Genomic DNA, 19,922 nt, shown 5'->3' on the forward strand with positions numbered 1-19,922 from the left:
TGCATTTCCAACGTTGGCAAGTGGTCCAAATTGTGATGGGAGCGAACTTGACTGCTCATACCGACTTTGAGACTTCTAATCCGGTTAGCTCAGCCGGGTTTGACCCGGCGACGCTGCGGATGGTCTCGCCTTCGAGAGCGGGCCGGCCCCCGCATTCAGGCCGATTTTCATGCATTTCCAACGTTGACAAGTGGTCCAAACTGAGAAGGGAGCGAACTTGACTGCTCATACCGACTTTGAGTGCTCGGGGCCAGGTAGCCCGGTCGGATTTGACCCGGCGATGCTGCGGATGGACTCTCCTTCGAGGGCGGACCGGCCCCCGTGTTCAGGCCGAAATTCATGCAATTGGAGCGGTGGCAAGTGGTCCAAAGTGTGATGGGAGCGAACTTGACTGCTCATACCGACTTTGAGACTTCTAAGCCGGGTAGCTCAGCCGGGTTTGACCCGGCGGTTCTGCCGACGGTCTTGCCTTCGAGAGCGGGCCGGCCCCCACGTTCAAGCCGTTTTTCATGCATTTCCAACGGTGGCAAGTGGTCCAAATTGTGATGGGAGCGAACTTGACTGCTCATACCGACTTTGAGTGCTCAGGGCCGGGTACCCCGGTCGGATTTGACCCGGCGGTTCTGCCGACGGTCTCGCCTTTGAGGGAGGACCGACCCCCGTGTTCAGGCCGAGTTTCATGCATTTCCAACGTTGGCAAGTGGTCCAACTGTGATGGGAGCGAATGTGACAGCTCATACCGACTTTCAGACTTCGGGGCTGGGTAGCCCGTTCGGATTTGACCCGGCGGTTCTGCCGACGATCTCGACTTCGAGAGCGGGCCGGCCCCCGCGTTCAGGCCGAGTTTCATGCATTTCCAACGTTGGCAAGTGGTCCAAATTTTGATGGGAGCGAACTTGACTGCTCATACCGACTTTGAGACGTCTAAGCCGGGTAGTTCAGCCGGGTTTGACCCGGCGGTTCTGCGGAAGGTCTCGCCTTCGAGAGCGGGCCGGCCCCCCGTGTTCAGGCCGACTTTCATGCATTTTGAGCGGTGGCAAGTGGTCCAAACTGTGATGGGAGCGAACTTGACTGCTCATACCGACTTTGAGTGCTCAGGGCCAGCTAGCGCAGCCGGGTTTGACCCGGCGATGCTGCGGATGGACTCGCCTTCGAGAGCGGACCGGCCCCCGTGTTCAGGCCGAATTTCATGCATTTCCAACATTGGCAAGTGGTCCAAACTGTGATGGAAGCGAACTTGACTGCTCATACCAACGTTGAGTGCTCGGAGCCGGCTAGCGCAGCCAAATTTGACCCGGCGGTTCTACCGACGGTCTCGCCTTCAAGAGCGGACCGGCCAACGTGTTCAGTCCGGGTTTCACGCATTTCCAATGTTGGCAAGTGGTCCAAACTGTGATGGGGGCGAACTTGACTGCTCATACCGACTTTGAGACTTCTAAGCCGGGTAGCTCAGCCGGGTTTGACCCGGCAGTTCTGCCAACGGTCTTGCCTTCGAGGGCGGACCGGCCCCCGTGTTCTGACCGACTTTCATGCATTTCTAACGTTGGCAAGTGGTCCAAACTGTGATGGGGGCGAACTTGACTGCTCATACCGACTTTGAGTGCTCGGGGCTGGCTAGCGCAGCTGGATTTGACTCGGCGATGCTGCCAACGGTCTCGCCTTCGAGAGCGGTCCGGCCCCCGTGTTCAGGCCGATTTTCATGCATTTCCAGCGGTGGCAAGTGGTCCAAATTGTGATGGGAGCGAATGTGACAGCTCATACCGACTTTGAGACTTCGGGGCCAGGTAGCCCGGTCGGATTTGACCCGGCGGTTCTGCCGACGGTCTCGCCTTCGAAGGCGGACCGGCCCCCGTGTTCAGGCTGAGTTTCATGCATTTCCAACGTTGGCAAGTGGTCCAAACTGTGATGGAAGCGAATGTGACTGCTCATACCGACTTTGAGTGCTCAGGGCCGGCTAGCGCAGCTGGATTTGACCCGGCGATGCTGCGGATGGTCTCGCCTTCGAGAGCGGACCGGCCCCCGTGTTCAGGCTGAGTTTCATGCATTTCCAACGTTGGCAAGTGGTCCAAGTTGTGATGGGAGCGAATGTGACTGCTCATACCGACTTTGAGTGCTCGGGGCCGGCTGGCCCGGTTGGATTTGACCCAGCGGTTCTGCGGATGGTCACGCCTTCGAGAGCGGACCGGCCCCTGTGTTCAGGCCGAGTTTCATGCATTTCCAACGTTGGCAAGTGGTCCAAATTGTGATGGTAGCGAACCTGACTGCTCACACCGACTTTGAGACTTCAAAGCCGGGTAGCTCAGCCGGGTTTGACCCGGCGGTTCTGCCGACGGTCTCGCCTTCGAGAGGGGGCCGACCACCATGTTCAGGCCGAGTTTCATGCATTTCCAACGTTGGCAAGTGGTCCAAATTGTGATGGGAGCGAATGTGACTGCTCATACCGACTTTGAGTGCTCGGGTCGGTTAGCGCAGCTGGATTTGACTCGGCGATGCTGCGGATGGTCTCGCCTTCGAGAGCGGGCCGGCCCCTGTGTTCAGGCTGATTTTCATGCATTTCCAACGTTGGCAAGTGGTCCAAATTGTGATGGGAGCCAACTTGACTGCTCATACCGACTTTGAGACTTCGGGGCCGGGTTGCCCGGTCGGATTTGACCCGGCGGTTCTGCCGACAGTCTCGCCTTCGAGGGCGGACCGGCCCCCGTGTTCGGGCCAACTTTCATGCATTTCCAACGTTGGCAAGTGGTCCAAACTGTGATGGGAGCGAACTTGACTGCTCATACCGACTTTGAGACTTCTAAGCCAGGTAGCCCGGTCGGATTTGACCCGGCGGTTCTGCCGACGGTCTCGCCTTTGAGGGCGGACGCTGCCCCGTGTTCAGTCCGAATTTCGTTCATTTGCAACGTTGGCAAGTGGTCCAATCTGTGATGGGAGTGAACTTGACTGCTCATACTGACTTTGAGACTTCTAAGCCGGGTAGCTCAGCCGGGTTTGACCGGGCGATGCTGCCGACGGTTTCGTCTTCGAGGGCGGACCGGCCCCCATGTTCAGGCCGACTTTCATGCAATTGGAGCGGTGGCAAGTGGTCCAAACTGAGAAGGGAGCGAACTTGACTGCTCATACCGACTTTGAGACTTCTAAGCCGGGTAGCTCAGCCGGGTTTGACCGGGCGATGCTGCGGATGGTCTCGCCTTCGAGAGCGGACCGGCCCCCGTGTTCAGGCCGACTTTCATGCAATTGGAGCGGTGGCAAGTGGTCCAAAGTGTGATGGGAGCGAATGTGACAGCTCATACCGACTTTGAGTGCTCGGGGCCGGCTGGCCCGGCCGGATTTGACCCGGCGGTTCAGCCGACGGTCTCGCCTTCGAGGGCGGACCCTGCCACCGTGTTCAGGCCGAGTTTCACGCATTTCCCACGGTGGGAAATCAGTCACCAGAAAAACTTAGAAAAATGCCCAAAAATAAGAAATCAGTAACCAGTGACTCTTAGAATTTTTTAGGGTCAGTACAAATCAGTAACCAGCGACACTTGGTGGCGACGGACGGGGCCGGGTGGCGACGGACGGGGCCGGGTGGCGACGGGTGGAGACCGGTGGAGACAGATGGCATCAGGTGGGTCCTGGTGGAGATTCGTGGGGCCTGGTGGAACCCGGTGGAGACAGGTGGGTCCTGGTGGCGACAGGTGGGGACCGGAGGCAGATGGGAACCTTTGGCGACAGATGGGAACCAGTGGGGACTGGTGGCAACCGGCAGGCACCGGTGGCGACGGACGGGGACCGTTGGCGTCGGACGGGGACCGGTGGCGACGGACGGGGACCGGTGGCGACGGACGGGGACCGGTGGCAATGGACGGGCTTGTTGGCGGCAGACGGCTCTTGGTGGCGACTGGTGGAGACAGGTGGGGCCTGGTTGGGCCTGGTCCTGACAGATGGGGCCTGGTGGCGATAGATGGGGAACGGGGGGGACTGGAGGAGATAGATGGGGACTGCTGGCAACAGTTGGGGACCGGTGGCGACGGACGGGGACTGGTGGCGACGGATGGGGTCGGCGGCGACGGATGGAGACTGGTGGAGACAGGTGGAGCCTGGCGGCGAATGGTGGGGACCGGAGGGGACCGGTGGGTCCTGGTGGCGACAGATGGGGCGTGGTTGGACCTGGTGGTGACAGATGGGGCCCGGTGGGGACTGGTGGAGACAGGTGGGGACCCGATGGCGACTGATGGGGACCGGTTCAGACGGAGGGTGCCTGGTGGCGACGGAGCGGGCCTGCGGTGACGGAGGGGGCCTGGTGGCGACGGACGGGGCCTGGTGGCGACGGATGGGGCCTGGCGGGGACAGACGGGGCCTGGTGGAGAAAGGTGGGGCCTGGTGGCGACAGATGGGGCCTGTTTGGATTTGGTTGTGACAGATGTGGCCTGGTGGCGACAGATGGGGCCCGGTGGGGGGACAGGTGCAGACAGATGGGGACTGTTGGCAACAGATGGGGACCGGTGGCGACGGATGGGGACTGGTGGAGACAGGTGGGGACCGGTGGCGACAGTGGGGACTGGTGGGACCCGGTGGAGACAGGTAGGTCGTAGTGGCGACAAGTGGGGCCTGGTTGGGCCTGGTGGAGACAGGTGGGGCCCGGTGGCGACAGGTGGGGCCTGGTGGCGAAAGATGGGGCCCGGTGGCGACAGGCGGAGACCGGTGGTGATAGTTGGGGACTGATGGGGACTGGTGGCGACAGAGGTGGACTGGTGGGTCGTGGTGGCGACAGGTGGGTCGTGGTGGTGTCAGATGGGGTGTGGTTGGGCCTGCTGGTGACAGATGGGGTCCGATGGCGACAGATGGAGCCCGGTAGCAACAGATGGGGATCGTTGGCGACAGATTGGGGACTGGTGGTGGTGATAGTTGGGGACTGGTGGAGACAGATGGGGACCCGATGACGACTGATGGGCATCGGTGCCGACGGATGGGGCCAGGTGGCGACGGACGGGGCCTGGTGGCGACGGACGGGGCCTGGTGGCGACGGACGGGGCCTGGTGGCGACGGGTGGGGCCTGGTGGCGACAGGAGACGTCTATTGATGACAGGTGGGGCCTGGAGGCGACAGATGGGGCCTGGTTGGAACTGGTCGTGACAGATGGGGCCTGGTGGAGACAGATGGGGACTGCTGGCAACAGATGGGGACCGGTGGCGACAGGTGGGGCCCGGTGGAGACAGGTGGGGCCCGGTGGAGACAGGTGGGGCCCGGTGGAGACAGGTGGGGACTGATGGGGTCTGGTGGCGACGGATGGGACCTGATGGCGATGGACGCGGCCTGTTGGCGACGGACGGGGCCTGGCGGCGACGGACGGGGCCTGGCGGTGACTGGTGGGGCCAGGTGGTGACAGTTGGGGCCTGGTTGGGCCTGGTCGTGACAGATGGGGCCTGCTGCCGATAGATGGGGACCGGTGGGGACTGGTGGAGATAGGTGGGGACTGCTGGCAACAGTTGGGGACCAGTGGCAACGGATGGGGACTGGTGGCGACGGATGGGGTCCGGTGGAGACAGGTGGGGCCTGGTGCCGAATGGTGGGGACCGGTGGCAACAGGTGGGGACCGGTGGGACCAGGTGGTGACAGATGGGTCGTGTTGGTGACTGGTGGGTCCTGGTGGTGACAGATGGGGTGTGGTTGGACCTGATAGCGACAGATGGGGCCCAGTGGCGACAGATGGGGCCCGGTGGCGACAGATGGGGACTGATGGGGACTAGTGGAACAGATTGAGACCCGATGGCGACTAATGGGGACCGTTGCCGATGGATGGGGCCTGGTGGCGACGGACGGGACCTGGTGGCGACGGACGGGGCCTGGTGGCGACGGACGGGGCCTGGTGGCTACAGATGGCTCTTGGTGGCGACAGGTGGGGCCGGGTGGCGACAAATGGGGCCTGGCTGGACTTGGTCGTGAAAGATGGGGCCTGGTGGCGACAGATGGGGCCCGGTGGGGACTGGTGGAGACAGATGGGGACCGGTGGCGACAGATGGGGACCGGTAGCAACGGATGGGGACCGGTGGGGCGGGGTGGGGACTGGTGGAGACAGGTGGGGCATGGTGGCGACAAATGGGGACCAGTGGCGACAGGTGGGTCCTGGTGGAGACAGGTGTGGACCGGTGGAGACAGATGTCTCTTGGTGGCGACAGGTGGGGCCTGGTGGCGACAAATGGGGCCTGGTTGGACTTGGCCGTGAAAGATGGGGCCTGGTGGCGAAAGATGGGGACCGGTGGAGACATGTGGGGACCGGTGGCGACAGGTGGAGACCGGTGGTAATAGTTGGGGACTGATGGGGACTTGTGGCGACAGATGGGGCCCGGTGGCGACAGGTGGGGACCGCGGCAGATGGGGACTGGTGGCGACAGATGGGGACTGGATGTGATAGTTGGCGACTGGTGGCAACAGGTGGTGCCTGGTGGTGATAGTTGGGGACTGGTGGCGACAGGTGGGTTGTGGTGGTGACAGATGGAGTGTGGTTGGGCCTGGTGGCAACAGATGGGGCCCGGTGGCGACAGATGGGGATGTTGGTGACAGATGGGGACCGGTGGCGACAGATGGGGACTGATGGGGCCAGGTGGCGACCGTTGGGGACCCGATGACGACTAATGAAGACCGGTGGCATCTCATGGGGACTGGTGCCGACGGATGGGGCCAGGTGGCGACCGACGGGGCCTGGTGGCGACAGGAGACGACTGGTGATGACAGGTGGGGCATGGTTGGAACTGGTTGTGACAGATGGGGCCTGGTGGTGACAGATGGGGCCCGGTAGGGACTGGTGGAGACAGATGGGGACTGCTGGCAACGGATGGGGACCGGTGGCGATAATTGGGGACTGGTGGTGACAGGTGGGTCCTAGTGGCGACAGGTGGGTCCTGGTTGGGCCGGTTGGCGACTGATGGGGCCTGGTGGTGACGGATGGGGCCCAGTGGGGACTGGTGGAGACAGGTGGGGCATGGTGGCGACAAATGGTGACCTGTGGCGACTGATGGGGACCGGTGGCGTCAGATGGGGACCGGTGGCGTCAGATGGGGCCTGGTGGAGACAGATGGGGCCTGGTGGCGACGGATGGGGCCCGGTGGAGACAGGTGGGGCATGGTGGCAACAAATAGCGAAGGGTGGCGACAGGTGGGGACCTGTAGCGACAGGTGGGGCCTGGTGGGACCCGGTGGAGACAGGAGGGTCCTGGTGGCGACAGATTGGTCGAGGTGGCGACAGATGGGGATCGTTGGCGACAGATGGGGACTGGTGGCGACGGACGGGGACTGGTGGCGACGGACGGGGCCAGGTGGCGACGGACGGGGCCAGGTGGCGACGGACGGGGCCAGGTGGCGACAGACGGGGCCAGGTGGCGACGGACGGGGCCTGGTGGCGACGGACGGGGCCAGGTGGCGACGGACGGGGCCTGGTGGCGACGGACGGGGCCTGGTGGCGACGGACGGGGCCAGGTGGCGACGGACGGGGCCTGGTGGAGACAGGTGGGCCATGGTGGCGATGGACGGGGCCTGGTGGGGCCTGGTGGGGACTGGTGGAGACAGGTGGGCCATGGTGGCGATGGACGGGGCCTGGTGGCGACAGGAGACGACTGTTGATGACAGGTGGGGCCTGGTTGGAACTGGTCGTGACAGATGGGGCCTGGTGGTGACAGATGGGGCCCGGTAGGGACTGGTGGGGACCGGTGGTGACGGATGGGGACCGGTGGCGATAGTTGGGTCTGGTGGACACAGCTGTGTCCTGGTTGGGCCTGGTGGCACCTGATGGACCCTGGTGGCAACAGGTGGGTCCTGGTGGCGTCTGGTTGGGCCTGGTGGCGAAAGGTGGGGACTGATGAGGCCTGGTGGCGACAGGCGAGGACCGGTGGCAGGTGGGGACTGGTGGCGACGGATGGGGCCAGGTGGCGACGGTTGGGGCCCGGTGGCGACGGATGGGTCGTGGTGGCGACTGGTGGGACCCGGTGGCGACAGGTGGGGCCCGGTGGGGACTGATGAGGACCGGTGCCGATGGATGGGGCCCGGTGGCGACCAACGGGGCCTGGTTGGACTTGGTCGTGACAAGATGGGGACTGGTGGAGACAGATGGGGGCTGCTGGCAACGGATGGCGACCGGTGGCGACGGATGGCGACAGGTGGGGACCGGGGCAGATGGGGACCGGTGGCGACAGATGGGGACTGGATGTGATAGCTGGCAACTGGTGGCAACAGGTGGGGCCTGGTGGTGATAGTTGGGGACTGATGGGGTCTGGTGGCGACAGATGGGGACCGGTGGGACCCGGTAGAGACAGATGGGTCGTGGTGGTGACAGGTGGGTCGTGGTTGGGCCTGGTGGCGACTGATGGGGCCTGGTGGCGACGGATGGGGCCCGGTGGAGACAGATGGGGCATGGTGGCGACAAATGGTGACCTATGGCGACAGACGGGGACCGGTGGCGACAGACGGGGACCGGTGGCGACTGATGGGACCTGGTGGTGATGGATGAGGCCTGGTGGCGAAAGATGGGTCCTGGTTGGGCCTGGTGGCGACAGATGGGGCCCGGTGGAGACAGTTGGGGCCCGGTGGAGACAGATGGGTACTAGTGGAGACAGATGGGGCCCGGTGGTGATAGTTGAGGACTGATGGGGCCTGGTGGCGACGGATGGGGCCTGGTGGCGACGGATGGGGCCCGGTGGCGACGGATGGGGCCCGGTGGCGACGGATGGGGCCCGGTGGCGACGGATGGGGCCCGGTGTGGTGTAAAATTTCAAGCAGTGGAATGTGGTGAAACGGTTAAAAATTATGTCCCAATACATGTGTGAATCTAACCGGAATGGAGGTGTTGCTTAGTCCCGTGTGAATCTTCTTATCTGTATGTAACCAGAATGGAATGTGTTTTTTAGCCTTGCTCTGCTGTTCACATGAATGTTTATATCTGGAAGGGAGTATATCAGCTGGAAAAGTCTCCAGTTCGGTGAGTCTGCTCCGGGGTTACGTTTAACCGCCGAGCGTGGGTTGTTGGCAACCGCTCTACGAGAACTGACGGCTCCCAGTTTTTGTAACATGTAGAGTGAGTATAAGCCAGACCCGTTGTGCGACACTGCGGGGAATAAAATGCCCATATTCTAGTAGTCTCGCCTCTTGGTCGTTTGTTCTGTGTCAGACTACTCTCCTACGAACCTGACCTTGAGAATTTTTTAAAACATTTGGCGTAGTCGGCAGGATCAATCGCAATTGAGGAGAGATTTTGATACAGAACAATGTTTTGGAAAACGACTAAGAAACCAGAAGAACAAACTGTGGAGGTCCCGACCGTCCCGGGATGGCATGGATGTGGGCATGTACGTGGCAGTTTGTTTGAGAAAGGATCCCAGTCCTGCCGAAGAACCCCTTGCCTGGGGTACAGCGGAGGATGTGGGCATGTCCAAAAGGCTGAAGCGGAGTTAACAGAATTGAATGGGATTGAACTGAACTGAACTGAGTGGAACTGAAGTGAATCAAATTGAACGGAACAAAATGGAACTGAGCTAAATTGAATTGAAATGGACGGAACTGAATTGAATTACACTGAATTGACTGAACTGAAATTAACTGAAACGAATTGAACTGAATTAAGCATAATGTAACACATGTATTGGGCCAAGCAGTGGAATGTGGTGTAAAATTCCAAGCAGTGGAATGTGGTGAAACGGTTAAAAATTATGTCCCAATACATGTGTGAATCTAACCGGAATGGAGGTGTTGCTTAGTCCCGTGTGAATCTTCTTATCTGTATGTAACCAGAATGGAATGTGTTTTTTAGCCTTGCTCTGCTGTTCACATGAATGTTTATATCTGGAAGGGAGTATATCAGCTGGAAAAGTCTCCAGTTCGGTGAGTCTGCTCCGGGGTTACGTTTAACCGCCGAGCGTGGGTTGTTGGCAACCGCTCTACGAGAACTGACAGCTCCCAGTTTTTGTAACATGTAGAGTGAGTATAAGCCAGACCCGTTGTGCGACACTGCGGGGAATAAAATGCCCATATTCTAGCAGTCTCGCCTCTTGGTCGTTTGTTCTGTGTCAGACTACTCTCCTACGAACCTGACCTTGAGAATTTTTTAAAACACCCGGTGGCGACGGATGGGATACCGGTGGAGACAGATGGGGCACGGTGGTGATAGTTGAGGACTGATGGGGTCTGGTGGCGATGGATGGGGCCCGGTGGCGATGGATGAGGACTGCTGGCGACGGATGAGGACTGCTGGCGATGGATGAGGACCGGTGGAGACAGTGGCGACAGGTGGGGACTGGTGGAGACAGATGGGGCCTGGTGACGACAGGTGGGACCTGGTGGGACCCGGTGGAGACAGGTGGGTCCTGGTGGTGACAGATGGGGCCTGGTTGGGCCTGGTGGCAACAGATGGGGACCGGTGGAGACAGATGAGTACCGGTGGTGATAGTTGTGGACTGATGGCGACAGGCATGGACCAGTGGCGACAGATGCAGACCGGTGGCGACAGATGGTGACCGGTGGTGACAGATGGGGCGTGGTTGGGCCTAGTGGCGACAGATGGGTCTGGTGGCGACTGATGGGGACCGGTGGTGACAGATGGGGTCTGGGGGTGATGGATGGGTCCTGGTGGTGATGGATGGGGCCTTGTTGGGACTGGTTGCGACAGATGGGGCCTGGTGGCGACAGATGGGGCCCGGTGGAGACAGATGGGTATCGGTGGTGATAGTTGGGGACTGATGGGGCCTGGTGGTGACGGACGGGGCCCGGTGGCGACGGACGGGACCCGGTGGCGACGGATGGGGACTGCTGGCGACGGATGGGGACTGCTGGCGACGGATGGGGACTGCTGGCGACGGATGGGGACTGCTGGAGACAGTGGCGACAGGTGGGGACTGGTGGAGACAGGTGGGATCTGGTGGGGCCTGATGACAACAGGTGGGACCTGGTGGGACCCGGTGGCGACAGATGGGGCCTGGTGGCGACGGATGGGGCCTGGTGGCGACGGATGGGGCCCGGTGGCGACGGACGGGGAATGCCGGCGACGGACGGGGACTGCCGGCGACGGACGGGAACTGCCGGTGACGGACGGGGACTGCTGGAGACAGTGGCGACAGGTGGGGTCTGGTGGAGACAGGTGGGGACTGGTGGAGACAGTTGGGGCCTGATGACGACAGGTGGGACCTGGTGGGACCCGGTGGCGACAGATGGGGCCTGGTGGCGACTGATGGGGCCTGGTGGCGACTGATGGGGCCTGGTGGCGACTGATGGAGATCGGTGGAGACAGATGGGTACCGGTGGTGATAGTTGTGGACTGATGGCGACAGGCATGGACCAGTGGCGACAGATGCAGACCGGTGGCGACAGATGGGGACCGGTGGTGACAGATGGGGCGTGGTTGGGCCTAGTGGCGACAGATGGGTCTGGTGGCGACTGATGGGGACCGGTGGTGACAGATGGGTCCTTGTGGTGACGGATGGGGCCTTGTTGGGCCTGGTTGCGACAGATGGGGCTGGTGGCGACAGATGGGGCCCGGTGGAGACAGATGGGTATCGGTGGTGATAGTTGGGGACTGATGGGGCCTGGTGGTGACAGATGGGGCCTGGTGGCGACAGATGGGGACCGGTGGTGACAGATGGGGACCGGTGGGGACTGCTGGCGACGGATGGCGACTGCTGGCGATGGATGGGGACAGGTGGGGCCTGGTGGCACTCAGTGGATACAGGTGGGTCCGGTTGGCGATAGATGGGGCCTGGTGGCGACAGATGGGGTCCGGTGGCGACAGATGGGTACTGGTGGTGATTCTTGAGGACTGATGGGGCCCGGTGGCGACAGACGGGGCCCGGTGGCGACAGACGGGGCCCGGTGGCGACAGACGGGGCCCGGTGGCGACTGATGGGGCCCGGTGGCGACAGATGGGGCCCGGTGGCGACAGATGGGGCCCGGTGGCGACAGATGGGGCCCGGTGGCGACTGATGGGGCCCGGTGGCGACTGATGGGGCCTGGTGGCGACAGATGGAGATCGGTCGAGACAGATGGGTACCGGTGGTGATAGTTGTGGACTGATGGCGACAGGCATGGACCAGTGGCGACAGATGCAGACCGGTGGCGACAGATGGGGACCGGTGGTGACAGATGGGGCGTGGTTGGGCCTAGTGGCGACAGATGGGTCTGGTGGCGACTGATGGGGACCGGTGGTGACAGATGGGGTCCGGTGGTGACGGATGGGTCCTGGTGGTGACGGATGGGGCCCGGTGGCGACGGATGGGGACAGGTGGGGCCTGGTGGCACTCAGTGGATACAGGTGGGTCCGGTTGGCGATAGATGGGGCCTGGTGGCGACAGATGGGGTCCGGTGGCGACAGATGGGTACTGGTGGTGATTCTTGAGGACTGATGGGGCCCGGTGGCGACAGACGGGGCCCGGTGGCGACAGACGGGGCCCGGTGGCGACAGACGGGGCCCGGTGGCGACTGATGGGGCCCGGTGGCGACTGATGGGGCCCGGTGGCGACTGATGGGGCCCGGTGGCGACTGATGGGGCCCGGTGGCGACAGATGGGGCCTGGTGGCGACAGATGGGGCCTGGTGGCGACTGATGGGGCCTGGTGGCGACTGATGGGGCCTGGTGGCGACTGATGGAGATCGGTGGAGACAGATGGAGATCGGTCGAGACAGATGGGTACCGGTGGTGATAGTTGTGGACTGATGGCGACAGGCATGGACCAGTGGCGACAGATGCAGACCGGTGGCGACAGATGGGGACCGGTGGTGACAGATGGGGCGTGGTTGGGCCTAGTGGCGACAGATGGGTCTGGTGGCGACTGATGGGGACCGGTGGTGACAGATGGGGTCCGGTGGTGACGGATGGGTCCTGGTGGTGACGGATGGGGCCCGGTGGCGACGGATGGGGACTGCTGGCGACGGATGGGGACTGCTGGCGACGGATGGGGACTGCTGGCGACGGATGGGGACTGCTGGCGACGGATGGGGACTGCTGGAGACAGTGGCGACAGGTGGGGACTGGTGGAGACTGGTGGGGACTGGTGGAGACAGGTGGGGACTGGTGGAGACAGGTGGGGACTGGTGGGGCCTGATGACAACAGGTGGGACCTGGTGGGACCCGGTGGCGACAGATGGGGCCTGGTGGTGACGGATGGGGCCCGGTGGCGACGGATGGGGCCCGGTGGCGACGGATGGGGCCCGGTGGCGACGGATGGGGATCGGTGGAGACGGATGGGTACCGGTGGTAATAGTTGTGGACTGATGGCGACAGGCATGGACCAGTGGCGACAGATGCAGACCGGTGGCGACAGGTGGGGACCGGTGGTGACAGATGGGGCGTGGTTGGGCCTAGTGGCGACAGATGGGTCTGGTGGAGACTGATGGGGACCGGTGGTGACAGATGGGGTCTGGTGGTGACAGATGGGTCCTGGTGGTGACAGATGGGGCCTTGTTGGGCCTGGTTGCGACAGATGGGGCCCGGTGGAGACAGATGGGTATCGTTGGTGATAGTTGGGGACTGATGGGGCCTGGTGGTGACAGATGGGTCCTGGTGGCGACAGATGGGGACCGGTGGTGACGGATGGGGACTGCTGGCGAAGGATGGCGACTGCTGGCGATGGATGGGGACAGGTGGGGCCTGGTGGCACTCAGTGGATACAGGTGGGTCCGGTTGGCGACAGATGGGGCCTGGTGGCGACAGATGGGGTCCGGTGGCGACAGATGGGTCCTGGTGGTGATTCTTGAGGACTGATGGGGCCTGGTGGCGACAGATGGGGACCGGTGGCGACAGACGGGGACCGGTGGCGACAGACGGGGACCGGTGGCGACTGATGAGGATCGGTGGTGACTGATGGGACCTGGTGGTGATGGATGCGGCCTGGTGGGACCCGGTGGAGACAGGTGTGTCCTGGTGGCGAAAGATGGGTCCTGGTTGGGCCTGGTGGCGACAGATGGGGCCCGGTGGAGACAGTTGGGGCCCAGTGGAGACAGATGGGTACTAGTGGAGACAGATGGGGCCCGGTGGTGATAGTTGAGGACTGATGGGGCCTGGTGGCGACGGATGTGGCCCGGTGGCGACGGATGGGGCCCGGTGGCGACGGATGGGGCCCGGTGGCGACGGATGGGGCCCGGTGGAGACAGATGGGTACCGGTGGAGGCAGATGGGGCCCGGTGGAGGCAGATGGGGCCCGGTGGAGGCAGATGGGGCCCGGTGGAGGCAGATGGGGCCCGGTGGAGGCAGATGGGGCCCGGTGGAGGCAGATGGGGCCCGGTGGAGGCAGATGGGGCCCGGTGGTGATAGTTGAGGACTGATGGGGTCTGGTGGCGACGGATGGGGCCCGGTGGCGACGGATGAGGACTGCTGGCGACGGATGAGGACTGCTGGCGATGGATGGGGACCGGTGGAGACAGTGGCGACAGGTAGGGCCTGGTGACGACAGGTGGGACCTGGTGGGACCCGGTGGAGACAGGTGGGTCCTGGTAGCGACAGATGGGTCCTGGTGGTGACAGATGGGGCCTGGTTGGGCCTGGTGGCAACAGATGGGGACCAGTGGAGACAGATGAGTACCGGTGGTGATAGTTGGGGACTGATGGGGACCGGTGGCGACAGATGGGGACCGTTGGCGACAGATGGGGACTGGTGGCGACGGACGGGGCCCGGTGGCGTCGGACGGGGCCCGGTGGCGTCGGACGGGGCCCGGTGGCGTCGGACGGGGCCCGGTGGCGTCGGACGGGGCTCGGTGGCGTCGGACGGGGCCCGGTGGCGTCGGACGGGGCCCGGTGGCGTCGGACGGGGCCCGGTGGCGTCGGACGGGGCCCGGTGGCGTCGGACGGGGCTCGGTGGCGTCAGACGGGGCCCGGTGGCGTCAGACGGGGCCTGGTGGTGACAGACGGGGCCTGTTGCGGGAGATGGCTCTTGGTGGCGACTGGTGGAGACAGATGGGGCCTGGTGGTGACAGATGGGGCCAGGTTGGGCCTGGTCGTGACAGATGGGACCTGGTAGCGATAGATGGGGACTGGTGGGGACTGGTGGACATAGATGGGGACTGCTGGCAACAGTGGGGGACCGGTGGCGACGGATGGGGTCTGGTGGACACAGGTGGGGCCTGGTTGCCATTGGTGGGGACCGGTGGGACCTGGTGGAGACAGGTGGGTCGTGGTGGGACCTGGTGACGACAGATGGGGCCTGGTTGGGCCTGGTGGCGACAGATGGGGACCGGTGGCGACAGGTGGAGTCCGGTGGTGATAGTTGGGGACTGATGGTGATGGATGGTGCCCAGTGGCGACAGGCGAGGACCGGGGCAGATGGGGACCGGTGGCGACAGATGGGGACTGGATGTGATAGTTGGCGACTGGTGGCAACAGGTGGAGCCTAGTGGTGATAGTTGGGGACTGATGGGACCCGGTGGAGACAGGTGGGTCCTGGCGGCGACAGACGGGGCCCGGTGGCGACAGATGGGGCCCTTGGTGACAGATGGGGACCGGTGGCGACTGATGGGGTCCAGTGGTGACAGATGGGACGTGCTGGTGACGGATGCGGCCTGGTGGGACCCGGTGGAGACAGGTGGGTCCTGGTGGCGACAAATGTGGCCTGGTTGGGCCTGGTGGCGACAGGTGGGGCCCGGGGGAGACAGATGGGTACCGGTGGTAATAGTTGAGGACTGATGGGGCCTGGTGGCGACAGACGGGGCCCGGTGGCGACAGACGGGGCCCGGTGGCGGCAGACGGGGCCCGGTGGCGGCAGACGGGGACCGGTGGCGGCAGACGGGGACCGGTGGCGGCAGACGGGGACCGGTGGAGGCAGACGGGGACCGGTGGCGGCAGATGGTGCGTGGTTGGGCCTGGTGGCAACAGATGGGGACCGGTGGCGACTGATGGGGACCGGTGGTGACAGATGAGGCCTGGTGGGACCGGGTGGAGACTGGTGTGTCCTGGTGGCGACAGATGGGGCCTAGTTGGGCCTGGTGGCGACAGATGGAGCCCGGTGGAGACATATGGGTATTGGTGGTGATAGTTGGGGACAGATGGGGCCCGGTGGCGACGGACGGGGCCCGGTGGCAACGGACGGGGACTGCTGGAGACAGTGGCGACAGGTGGGGACTGGTGGAGACAGGTGGGGCCTGATGATGACAGGTGGGACCTGGTGGGATCCGGTGGAGACAGGTGGGTCCTGGTCGCGACAGATGGTGCCTGGTGGCGACAGATGGAGATCGGTGGAGACAGATGGGTACCGGTGGTGATAGTTGTGGACTGATGGCGACAGGCATGGACCAGTGGCAACAGATGCAGACCAGTGGCGACAGATGGGAACCGGTGGTGACAGATGGGGCGTGGTTGGGCCTAGTGGCGACAGATGGGTCTGGTGGCGACTGATGGGGACCGGTGGGACCCAGTGGAGTCAGGTGGGTCCTGGTGGCGACAAGTGGGGCCCGGTGGGGACAGGTGGCGACAGCTGGGGACCGGTGGCGACCGTTGGGGACTGGTGGTGAAAGTTGTGGACTGATGGGGACTGGTGGCGACAGCTGGGGCCTGGAGGTGATAGTTGGGGACTGGTGGCGACAGATGGGGACCGGTGGCGACAGATGGGGACCGGTGGTGACAGATGGGGACCGGTGGGGACTGCTGGCGACGGATGGCGACTGCTGGCGATGGATGGGGACAGGTGGGGCCTGGTGGCACTCAGTGGATACAGGTGGGTCCGGTTGGCGATAGATGGGGCCTGGTGGCGACAGATGGGGTCCGGTGGCGACAGATGGGTACTGGTGGTGATTCTTGAGGACTGATGGGGCCCGGTGGCGACAGACGGGGCCCGGTGGCGACAGACGGGGCCTGGTGGCGACGGATGGGGCCTGGTGGCGACAGATGGGGCCCGGTGGCGACGGACGGGGAATGCCGGCGACGGACGGGGACTGCCGGCGACGGACGGGAACTGCCGGTGACGGACGGGGACTGCTGGAGACAGTGGCGACAGGTGGGGTCTGGTGGAGACAGGTGGGGACTGGTGGAGACAGTTGGGGCCTGATGACGACAGGTGGGACCTGGTGGGACCCGGTGGCGACAGATGGGGCCTGGTGGCGACTGATGGGGCCTGGTGGCGACTGATGGGGCCTGGTGGCGACTGATGGAGATCGGTGGAGACAGATGGGTACCGGTGGTGATAGTTGTGGACTGATGGCGACAGGCATGGACCAGTGGCGACAGATGCAGACCGGTGGCGACAGATGGGGACCGGTGGTGACAGATGGGGCATGGTTGGGCCTAGTGGCGACAGATGGGTCTGGTGGCGACTGATGGGGACCGGTGGTGACAGATGGGTCCTTGTGGTGACGGATGGGGCCTTGTTGGGCCTGGTTGCGACAGATGGGGCTGGTGGCGACAGATGGGGCCCGGTGGAGACAGATGGGTATCGGTGGTGATAGTTGGGGACTGATGGGGCCTGGTGGTGACAGATGGGGCCTGGTGGCGACAGATGGGGACCGGTGGTGACAGATGGGGACCGGTGGGGACTGCTGGCGACGGATGGCGACTGCTGGCGATGGATGGGGACAGGTGGGGCCTGGTGGCACTCAGTGGATACAGGTGGGTCCGGTTGGCGATAGATGGGGCCTGGTGGCGACAGATGGGGTCCGGTGGCGACAGATGGGTACTGGTGGTGATTCTTGAGGACTGATGGGGCCCGGTGGCGACAGACGGGGCCCGGTGGCGACAGACGGGGCCCGGTGGCGACAGACGGGGCCCGGTGGCGACTGATGGGGCCCGGTGGCGACAGATGGGGCCCGGTGGCGACAGATGGGGCCCGGTGGCGACAGATGGGGCCCGGTGGCGACAGATGGGGCCTGGTGGCGACTGACGGGGCCTGGTGGCGACTGACGGGGCCTGGTGGCGACAGATGGAGATCGGTCGAGACAGATGGGTACCGGTGGTGATAGTTGTGGACTGATGGCGACAGATGCAGACCGGTGGCGACAGATGGGGACCGGTGGTGACAGATGGGGCGTGGTTGGGCCTAGTGGCGACAGATGGGTCTGGTGGCGACTGATGGGGACCGGTGGTGACAGATGGGGTCCGGTGGTGACGGATGGGTCCTGGTGGTGACGGATGGGGCCCGGTGGCGACGGATGGGGACAGGTGGGGCCTGGTGGCACTCAGTGGATACAGATGGGGTCGACAGATGGGGTCCGGTGGCGACAGATGGGTACTGGTGGTGATTCTTGAGGACTGATGGGGCCCGGTGGCGACAGACGGGGCCCGGTGGCGACAGACGGGGCCCGGTGGCGACAGACGGGGCCCGGTGGCGACAGACGGGGCCCGGTGGCGACAGACGGGGCCCGGTGGCGACTGATGGGGCCCGGTGGCGACTGATGGGGCCCGGTGGCGACAGATGGGGCCCGGTGGCGACAGATGGGGCCCGGTGGCGACAGATGGGGCCCGGTGGCGACAGATGGGGCCCGGTGGCGACAGATGGGGCCTGGTGGCGACAGATGGGGCCTGGTGGCGACTGATGGAGATCGGTGGAGACAGATGGAGATCGGTCGAGACAGATGGGTACCGGTGGTGATAGTTGTGGACTGATGGCGACAGGCATGGACCAGTGGCGACAGATGCAGACCGGTGGCGACAGATGGGGACCGGTGGTGACAGATGGGGCGTGGTTGGGCCTAGTGGCGACAGATGGGTCTGGTGGCGACTGATGGGGACCGGTGGTGACAGATGGGGTCCGGTGGTGACGGATGGGTCCTGGTGGTGACGGATGGGGCCCGGTGGCGACGGATGGGGACTGCTGGCGACGGATGGGGACTGCTGGCGACGGATGGGGACTGCTGGAGACAGTGGCGACAGGTGGGGACTTTTGCATTCTGGTGGGGACTGGTGGAGACAGGTGGGGACTGGTGGAGACAGGTGGGGACTGGTGGAGACAGGTGGGGACTGGTGGGGCCTGATGACAACAGGTGGGACCTGGTGGGACCCGGTGGCGACAGATGGGGCCTGGTGGTGACGGATGGGGCCCGGTGGCGACGGATGGGGCCCGGTGGCGACGGATGGGGCCCGGTGGCGACGGATGGGGATCGGTGGAGACGGATGGGTACCGGTGGTAATAGTTGTGGACTGATGGCGACAGGCATGGACCAGTGGCGACAGATGCAGACCGGTGGCGACAGATGGGGACCGGTGGTGACAGATGGGGCGTGGTTGGGCCTAGTGGCGACAGATGGGTCTGGTGGAGACTGATGGGGACCGGTGGTGACAGATGGGGTCTGGTGGTGACAGATGGGTCCTGGTGGTGACAGATGGGGCCTTGTTGGGCCTGGTTGCGACAGATGGGGCCCGGTGGAGACAGATGGGTATCGTTGGTGATAGTTGGGGACTGATGGGGCCTGGTGGTGACAGATGGGTCCTGGTGGCGACAGATGGGGACCGGTGGTGACGGATGGGGACTGCTGGCGAAGGATGGCGACTGCTGGCGATGGATGGGGACAGGTGGGGCCTGGTGGCACTCAGTGGATACAGGTGGGTCCGGTTGGCGACAGATGGGGCCTGGTGGCGACAGATGGGGTCCGGTGGCGACAGATGGGTCCTGGTGGTGATTCTTGAGGACTGATGGGGCCTGGTGGCGACAGATGGGGACCGGTGGCGACAGACGGGGACCGGTGGCGACAGACGGGGACCGGTGGCGACTGATGAGGATCGGTGGTGACTGATGGGACCTGGTGGTGATGGATGCGGCCTGGTGGGACCCGGTGGAGACAGGTGTGTCCTGGTGGCGAAAGATGGGTCCTGGTTGGGCCTGGTGGCGACAGATGGGGCCCGGTGGAGACAGTTGGGGCCCAGTGGAGACAGATGGGTACTAGTGGAGACAGATGGGGCCCGGTGGTGATAGTTGAGGACTGATGGGGCCTGGTGGCGACGGATGTGGCCCGGTGGCGACGGATGGGGCCCGGTGGCGACGGATGGGGCCCGG

Source organism: Chiloscyllium plagiosum, unplaced genomic scaffold (assembly GCF_037043375.1).
Source record: "Chiloscyllium plagiosum isolate Xiang-an unplaced genomic scaffold, Cpla_swu_hap1 HiC_scaffold_43, whole genome shotgun sequence".
Taxonomy (NCBI): domain Eukaryota; kingdom Metazoa; phylum Chordata; class Chondrichthyes; order Orectolobiformes; family Hemiscylliidae; genus Chiloscyllium; species Chiloscyllium plagiosum.